We start from the raw sequence: 9890 nt of genomic DNA, 5'->3' as shown, positions 1-9890 counted from the left end.
TAAATATAGTGTCCATCTCAAAGATAATAAAAGAAATGCTTCTTCTAGGATACTTTCAGTGACAAATTTTGGTTTTGCAACAACTGCATTTTAAATCTTTAATGGGGAATTAACACTTTCAGCATATGTGGATTAGATTATTATAATCCTCAGATTCCAAAGCAACATAACATTTCTTCCGAAAGCAAAAATAAAATAAAAAATCATACTGCACTTCAGTGAATCTATCTTTGACATGAGCAGAAATTTGGCTAAAAGAATATTCACTTTTAATCATAAAAGATAGCAACAAAGTTAGAAATGACCTAAATGCTCATCAACAGAGGATGGGTTAAATGAATCATGGCATAGTCATCTCTTAGAATATTATTCTATTTGAATTGTGTGTGTTTTGTAATACAAAGAAACAAGTATAAATGTATCCCAATATGTTAACTGTGGTCATTTGTGGAGGATAGGAGAAATGTGTAATTGTCACTTAAAAAATTATATTTATAATTGGAAAACATTATTTCTAAAAACTATAAAGGCAGATCTAACTTAAAAACAGGTTATATATAATCCTTTTTAAAATCAGTATTTCCCAAACAATTTTACATTAAAAATGATGTAGAAAAGTCCAGATTTATAGAAAATACTGAAATAATAATTGAAATGAATGTATTATCTCATTCATTCATTTATTCAACACAGTTGTATTTAATATTCACTATATCTCTGCCACTACTAATCTCCATGTACAGAGATTTGAGGGAAGTATTATTTCTACCTTTAAGGAATATTATAAAGTTTAAAAAAAACAGTGATGGAAAGGAGTATACTCACTTATCTCTCATGGCTAGGAAGCATTTTTATTTTTCTAACACTGCAAACCCAGCTATACACTGTCAGGTTAGACATGATTCAGGTAGGTATAACCCTCCATAGAACAATAGAATCTATTGTTTTGCTATCCCAAGTAGTTGTCCAAGAATGTTGTGACAAGAATGGAACAAAGCACTTCAATGAACACAGGTATGTCTTTACCTTCTTCATTGTCTCATCCTGGCAGATAGCCCTGGCTTTCCAGCTCTCAGTGACACAATGAAGACTCTGAGGCAAACTTTGCCGCTTGGATAGTTTGACCATTGTTATATATGGAAATACCTGGTTCAGGATTTATTAGCCAGGGAATACCTACAAATTAACCCATAAAAGACAGTCCATTATTGCATGTTGCATGTTTATTTACAAATAAGTAAAGGGATCAAAGGAATCTTCCATATATTTTTCTTTGGGCTTAGGAAAAGATAGGACATATATTTAAATTATAGTTCATAATCTTAGCACCTTCTCCAACCTCCATGGAATAAGTTATTCTTTCAATGCCAAATGTAGCCCAGAAAGAGAAAATGAGCTTTCTGTGATGAAAAGTTTGAAAGTTGAAGCTATAAACAACTGCATGGAGAGCTCTGTGCTGAATTTATACAAACTCTTACCGTTGTTCAAGGTGAAGAAATCAATGACAGCACAAAAATCATCCACTGAACCTCGAGAGATAGCTCGTTCTCTGTGCTTCACTTTTCTACATAGTGTTTTATTCCTGATCAAGTTCTGTCCCCAGGGAATCCTAATAGGCTAACAGCTGTAGAAGTCTTTTGTTCTATAAACCAGCAGGATCAAAGGGTGTTCTGTGGCAAATTTAATCTACTTCTGACTTCCTCTGAGGGCAGCAATCCTTCACCAATAACGTTTGATCCACCACTTGTAAATCTTTTTTCCAAGCTCTTCAACATACTTAGCAAGCTTTAAGGAAAAATATATAGTTCATTAAAAAAAGTTATCTTGGTTCCAGGCATTAAAAAATACACAACTTGCTAAATAAATGCAGTGGGGGTTGGGGCATTTGATGGTATGAATATTTCCTCCCTATCTTGTTGTGAGTTTGTATTTGTTCATAAAGCAAATATCTTGTTTTTTTTCTCATCATATGACATAATTTGTATTGTTCATATTCAAGTATTTGAGCTACAGGATATCAAATTTAAGAGTGAATGTTACCCTATTCTGGAGAAATTTAGTGCATTTAATGCATTAAAATATAATGCACTTTACATGTATTAAAACATTCAATCCTCACAACAACCTTGGAAGTTGCTGCTATTATTAGTCACAGTTCACAAATTATGAAATGGACATTTAGATAGTTAATTAACAGTAAAATTGTGCAGGTAGTTAATAGCTAAGCCTCCATGTGTCTATATTGTGATGACACATTCCTTATTTCCACACAACACCACAATAACAGTCACACATTTCACCTACTTAACTGCTGCATACAACCGGAAATGCACATATATGTTAGGTGACACCTACCACCAGTACTGTGTATAGCTGCCAGGTTGACAAGGGGTGACTGTGATGGTTAAGTTCTAGTGTCAACTTGGCCAGGTGATGGTGCCCAGGTGTCTGGTCAGGCAAGCACTGGCCTAACCATTATTACAAGGATGTATTATTGTTGGTTGATAAACCAGAAGGCTAGTTAATTAAATCATAAGTCAGTTGGTTGCATCTGTGGCTGAGTACATCTATGATCAACTAAAGGTGCCTTCCACAAATGAGAAAATCTAAGCAGTTGAATCTGATCCAATCTTTTGAAGACTTTTAGGAGAGAATTTTCACTTCTTCATACAGCGAGCCTTTCCTATGGACTTTACTGACATCCTTCATTGAAGTTGCCAGTCTCATGGCCTGCCCTACAGATTTTGGACTCTTGTATCCCTATGGTTGTGTAAGACACTTTTATAAATCTCGTACTTATGGATATCTCCCATTGGTTCTGTTTCTCTATACAAGCCTAATACAGGGGGGTGGCAGTATTTGTATTTTTTTTCCTCTAAAATCTCAGTTTCCTAAAATATTAACCAGTATTTACTGCGTGTAGGCCCTATGCTACACACTTTACATGTATTAAAACATTCAATCCTCATGACAACCTAAGAAGTTGTATATTATCAGTCACAGCATAGAAATAACAAAACTGAAATGTAGATAGTTTAAGATTAGGCAATTAACATAAAGTCATATAGCTAGTTAATGCCCAAGCCTTCATGCTCCTATATTGTGATCATGAATTCCTTCTTTCCAAACTAAATTTAGACATCTTTGCCTTTTCATTTTAAAAGTTTTTAAATTATTATAACCAAGAAAAATGAATAAATGAAACTTTTTTTTTAGTATAAATACACTTTCTGGTCATTTCATTTCAGTCTTTCTTTCAGATACAATTAGCGCAAAGTTGAAATCATAGTCTACATGCAAATTTTCTAATATTTTACCATGAAAACTTTAAAATACAGAGAAAAGTTAAAGAATTTTATATGAGGCACCCTATACAAACAAATCAATTCTGCCATGAACATTTTATGATATTTTATCCCTATCTATTCACCTATCACATGCAATTTTAGATCCCATTTTTATCTTTATCTTAGTTTTGTTCATTATTTCATTATAGGTATTTTGGTTGTGTGTCACATCACTTTAAACGTCTGCCAGGCCTTAGAATCCCTCCTTAATGTGGCTCCATTCTCCCAAGAAAAAAATGACTTACTTTAATCCTAAGCATATTCTTTTTACTTCTTTAAAACAGGATCACTTTTGTATCCACCTGGCCACACTCAAGCCGAACTCTGAAACGCCGTCCACTGTGGAGGTTTTCTTCAAGTCCTTCTCTTTCTAAGCATTCCAAATCCTAAGTATCTTTTCTTTGGTGGGGGGTGAGGTGGGGGGGGGAATTCACGGTCTGGGAATTGAACCCTGGTCTCTTTATGAAAGGTGGGCATTCTACCACTGACAAAACCTAGCTATCTTTTAAGGCACAGTTCATAATCTACTGATAATGTTGAATAAAATTTTGCTTTTATCTTTGTTTCTAAGTAAGAGATAAAGTTCTGTACTTATTTAAGAGTGCTTATTGTTAGCAATTACACAGGGAATGGGGGAAGTTGGCATTTCTGTGTTCAAATATATCTAAGAGAAGTTCACATGACAAGAAGCAGCCACATCACACTGATGTATCTGATAGTAATACTACAGAACAGCACTAACAGAAAGGTTCTGCGATGTGGGAAATGTTCTCTGTGTCACATGGGGCTATTGATTACTAAATTTTTTATTTTACTTAAATTTAATTAATTTCAATGTAAATTAAAATAGCCATATATGGTTAGTGGCTATCTTATTAGACAGTAAACATCTAGAGTAGGGAATTGAATATAGGAGATAATAGTTGATCTCTACATAACACTAGGTACCAGAAGCTTTGAATATTTCACATTGTAATATGCATTTCTCACAATAATACCTCATTAAAGTAGGGTTATTATCACTTTCTTAAAGCTCAGGATGTGAAACCAGGCTTCAAGTCCAAGTCTGTTGTAATTCAGAGTCTACATACTTAGCCATGCAAAGCACTGTCTCTTAGAAGGACCATATGCCCAACCACATTTCTTTGCCTCCTTTAACAAGATACAATCATTGAACCTCTCTTTAGTCCTCTTTATGTAAAATTGCATATAATGTGATATACATGACATTGTGCATTTCCTCTTTCAAGATAAAGTCAAACTGAATGTAATGCTAAAGAAACAAACTATATAGTCCCACCTACCACATACATTTCTATCCTATAAGTAGTCCATAAATGAATAAAAATGACAAACTTTTTCTTAATTCATCATATCAGAGGATATAATTCTATCATTCTTCCAATCATAACAGTGTCATTACTCCTTGTATTGTTCTAGGTATATAAAGATGACTCATAAATATTTATAGGTCAATTATGCCATTGGTCAGGATAATAAGGATAGAGTGACATTATAATGATTAATTTATGTAATTATAATCTTTTCAATAATGAGCCAGGTTTACACTAATAGTATTATCCTATTTGCTATAAATGCAAAAGGTTAACCATTATCACAAGACCCCCAAATAATGCTTTAGATAATTAAAATTCTTAAACCTTTGAGGGCAAAGGCCAGCAATCTTACCCTTTAGCTTGCTTGTATACTTCATTTGGGGAATCTCAAAGAATCTGAAATTGGAAAGGTAAGTGGATGCTACTAATCCAATATTCTAATTACATAAAAACCCTTTCTAGAGCAGATATAACTGATGATTAAATGTAGTCCAAATCATATTTGAAGGTTCCAAAGGAACATTCACAGGCATGTTAACATTTAGTCAACAATTTTTTTCGGTATCTACCATGTTCCAGATACTCTGCCAGGTGCTGGAGATGCAAAAATGTAACAACAACAACAACAAAAAAAAAAACCTCAAAAACAAACAAAACAAAAAATTGGAGATGATACGCAATACAGGCAAGGAGAATGAATGGTATATAACATATAAAAATGGGTTTTCTGGGCTTAATCTACAGTTAATTGAATGGGTTAATGAGAACATAGAACATTCTAGACCCTATTTTTTTTCTATGACTTTACCTCCTGGTTTGATCTGTAATGCCAAGAAACATCTCTCACCTTCATGAAATTTCCATACCAAGCACAATGCTCACCCTCACTTGATCAAACCAATAACAACATAAAAGAAAAGATGAACTATGAATAAATATATTTGACAGGGTAATTCTTAAACCCAAATTTAGTTTCATAGGAGTTACATGGGAGAAAAATAAGTATGAATTTCTCTCGACAGGTTTTTTGAGTGAGGCAAAACTTAAAAGCTCCCAAAGCCAATCTGAATGACTCTAGCTTTAGCCCACTTACATTTTTATTAGGAACTCAAATCCACAGACCTATTGACTTGGATAATCTCTAGATAGAAGGAAACCCTCTTTCAGAATCTTCCCCAAAGTTTGGGCAGAGGGAGATGATTGGGAAAGCCTCTTAGGCTTCTTGACATAAAAGTTGAGATTGGAAGACTATTTTCTTTCACCCTTCTGCTGAATGTCCTTATCTTGAGATTTGAGGGGTCAGATAAAATGACTAGAGCATGAAAAGCAAGATTTAGGTAAAAAGAATAAGGGAGGAGGAGGAGCAATGTAAGAATTAAGTCTTTGAGACTGTGAAAAAATGATTAGAGGACCATGTGATAACTATTAGTACTATTCTGATTCCTTAAATATAAAACTGCTTTTTCAAATGCTCCCATATGCTTATCTAACATAAGTTACCCATCAACTTGTGAGGCAGATAGAGGTGATATTATATTTTCCAGACAAAGCACAGTGGGAGACAAAACTAGTATTGAATGAATAGTGACAATGTGCTGATTAGATGGCATTCCTCACAATCACTGTGTAAAGTAGATAGTATTATTGCATCTATTTTATAAATGAGCAAACTGATACAAAGAGATCTTGGTAACTTAATTTAGGTCACTTAGTACAAGACAGAGTTGGGGGTTAAAAATCTAAATACTTTGACTGCAACAACAAATGTTTTTTTTGGTTTTTGTTTTTCCAGAATACCACTGTGCTTCCCATGAAAAAAAATTAACAGATTCCATAAAAGTAATGAAGAAGCTTTAGAAATGAACTGTTTTCAATGTCAGGAAGAATTCTTAAAATAAAGGTCAAAACAGAATTATTTGAAAAGAAAATAAATAAGGTGTATATTTTTTGGATTTATTTAAAAAGGGACATATTTTGACTGTGTCCATTTACTGGTTCATCAAACAAGTCCTCTCTTGACCTTAAGGAATAAGAAATTAACACAGATTGAGAGTTGAAGAGGTGCCAAGTTCTTATAATCAGAATTAATCTTAGAGGTAAATGGCATTATCCCCATTTTGCAAAAGTAGAAATCATACTAAGAGAATACTGCCTATGGCCATATAGTCAATAAACTGTGCAACAAACTGTGTCACTCCAATGCCAACCACTTACAATGAAAATCTTTTATTACATGAACCCCTTTCAAAGTCCTCTGTTCCCACTTGCCTTGTTTAGAATATGCTTTGAGAATTCAGTGACCTAATTTCACATTCAAAATTAAAAGCTTAGCTTAGTTCTCAGACACAGTTCCAAAATAATGATATTTGGACTGACTAATGAGAAAATGGCATGAACCAGAGCCTAAAGAGATTAGCTTAAGAATACTAGAAGGAAAAATCAGTGTTGGAAAATAGAAACTATCCCACCACTAGGCCAAGAATCATTTCCTAGGGGACTGAAGAAAATGAGAAAAAAAACAGAAGTAAAGAATCATTGCTTCATTTCTAGAACTAAATGTGAAAACACTAAAACCAAATGTGACCTGGGGCATTCCTCTACATTTCAGTCACTTTTCCTTCAGAGGCAGAGGCAGTATATGGGCCAATCACATTGTTATTATTTAATTTCTAACTTCTTGCCGCCTACCTCAACCAGTTATGGTTTATCATTTCTATCCTCCTTGGCAACAAGATCAACTAGTAGTTTGAGTTGACTGTAGAGACCTATGAGTAAAAATCCTACATCTAATGAACCTAGCCTTGTCAAACAGTGCTAGAATTTATTTGTGACAGACATCAAGGGAACAGGTGTTTTTATATCACTCAAAATGTAAGATGTGTGGGGCATACAATCTGTTTCTTTTTACTTAACCTATTCATTCAAAAAAGTAAGACAGAAATAAAAAAAGATGAGAGAAGACGTATGAAATTTGTTAATCTTTCATCAATAAGTTTAAATAAGAAAGCTTTATCAAAGCCATAATATTTTAAAATATATACTGATTAGCTTTTTGAAAATAATATGTACTTATTAATGAAGACTCATTCACCAAAACTGAACATTAAATTCAACACTTAAGTTTGTACAACTTGGACAACCTGAAATAGTTTCCAGTCATACTTTTATCCAAACAATATATTAGACTAAAACACTAAGTAAGAATATTGAAAAATTAGAAGAAAATGTGCAACATTTAACAGATATGCAACATATTACAGAGTGACTGTCCATATAACAGTGATAAACAGTTAGTAGAATGCATGCAGAGATGAATGAAGATATAAATAATGATAACCAGAAAATATTTCAGATTTTCAGAAAATACACATGCTAAGTTTTAGCTTGAGAATTTGACAATGAAGACATTTCCCTTTTAAATACCAGACTGGGCTCTATCACCCTTTCCTTTGTTCAAAGCTCAGCTGCTCTTTCAGACTGCTATGATGAACTAGGGGATGGAGAAACACAATTTATCTTAAGTTAATTTTCTGGAGCTAAGTCTTAAGATCATTTCTTCAAGTATTTCTTATACTTTTAGTTATAGAAAGTATAAATTTACAGAACAATCATACATAACATATAGTATCCTCACATACCTCCATATTATTAACACCATGCATTGGTGTGGTACATTTGTTACAATTGATGAAAACATATTTTCATAATTGTACTATTAACTATAGTTCATTGTATAACTTAGGATCCACTGTGCTGGGCAGTTCAAATGTTTCTTATTACAGTGGAAATCTCACTGCAATGGAATATTTACTTTCCTGTCTTCCTACACGACCAGAAGCTTCTTGAGGGTAGGAATAAGATCACATTCACTTCTGTACTTCGGAGGTCCATGGTCAGGTCTGCCACATAATAGACACATATGCTTCATTGAAAAACTGGTAGGGAAAGCACTTGTCAGAAGAAATATAAGAGAATGTGGGAACACAAGGATATGACACATTCATTCTTCCATTTGATCAAGAGTTTCATGTGAATTGTATGCAACAAACTGTCACTCCAACGCCAACCTGTATGATGTATGCATCAGTGAAGAAAGACAACAATACTGCTCATGTGGAGGTGACATTTTAATGCAGAAATATAAACAAATTATAATAAATATAACAGTAAATTATCTAGTATTTAGAAGATCAGCACCATGGTAAAAAATTGAGCAGAGTAAGATGTACTGGAAATGCTGATGGAAGAGATGCAGTTTTAAAAAGAGTGATACCTCATTGAGAAGGTAAAATGTGAACAAAATTCACAGAAGGAACATTTCAGGCAACCCTAACAGCAAAGTGCAAAGGCCCTGAGGTAAGGGGTATGCCTAGTGTATCAAAAAAGCAGTGGTTTGGAAATTGGAGCTGATATAAAATAAGCAGGAGGAAAACAACCATAGGATAAAGCCAAGAAGGTAAGAGTAATTTGGCATTTGAATGGAGAGAAATGGGGACACATTAGAGGGTTTTATGCTGGTTTGCTGTTTAAAGTCATATATATCCAAATATTTGTACGTTCATATATATATATATATATATGAGTAAGAGTCATCAGCATATGCATGGGATTTATTATAATGCGATGCAATATGTTCTCTAAAGAAGTTAGTTGTGTAGGTGAAAAGGAAAGGAAAAGATGGGAAGAGAAGGGAGGGGAGGGGAGGGGAGAGCAGAAGAGGTCCTGGTGCTAAGCCCTAGGACACATCAATTTTAGGAGATCCAGAGAAGAGGAAGAGCAGTGAAAAGAGGACAAAAATAAGCAGCAAGTGAAAGTCAAGGCAAAACAAGGACTGTGAGCACTGGAAGCAAAGTGAAGAAAGTGCTTCTAAGTACTTCACTGGCAATTTTGAAATGTAATTTTCATTTGAGAACTTTATAATATTGGAAGGACTGAGAGGCCACATAGAATGCAGGATTTCACGTGATAAGATTGAGTTATTATCTTTGCTAAAGGAACTCTCCATCCCATGAAGAATTCTTCTGTATGCTGAATACGTTTCAGTTTATTTGGACATGTAGATTGGACAGATTTTTTCTAATCAAACCAAAGTTTATAGGTTTTATATATTGTTATATATTTAACAATATATAAAAACATGGTTGTCTCACAATGCATTAAAAATGCAATAGCAATAATATATATAGAGAGAACTTAACTGCCATAA

At 33.8% G+C, this 9890-nt stretch overlaps 1 long non-coding RNA gene across 1 annotated transcript in view; it reads right to left on the bottom strand.

Annotated features, from left to right (window-relative positions):
- Nucleotides 1–1065: 1065 nt before the first annotated feature.
- The window catches only part of LOC143660633 (uncharacterized), a 407362-nt gene continuing 398537 nt past the window's right edge, over nucleotides 1066–9890 (bottom strand). The window contains exons 3-4 of the long non-coding RNA XR_013164152.1: nucleotides 1479–1785; nucleotides 1066–1176 (exon numbers count right to left, since the gene is read on the bottom strand). This is a non-coding gene — a long non-coding RNA (uncharacterized LOC143660633). The remainder of the gene's footprint in view (nucleotides 1177–1478; nucleotides 1786–9890) is intronic.

Source organism: Tamandua tetradactyla, chromosome 2 (genome assembly GCF_023851605.1).
Source record: "Tamandua tetradactyla isolate mTamTet1 chromosome 2, mTamTet1.pri, whole genome shotgun sequence".
Classification (NCBI taxonomy): domain Eukaryota; kingdom Metazoa; phylum Chordata; class Mammalia; order Pilosa; family Myrmecophagidae; genus Tamandua; species Tamandua tetradactyla.
This window is presented reverse-complemented; position numbering and strand designations above follow the sequence as displayed.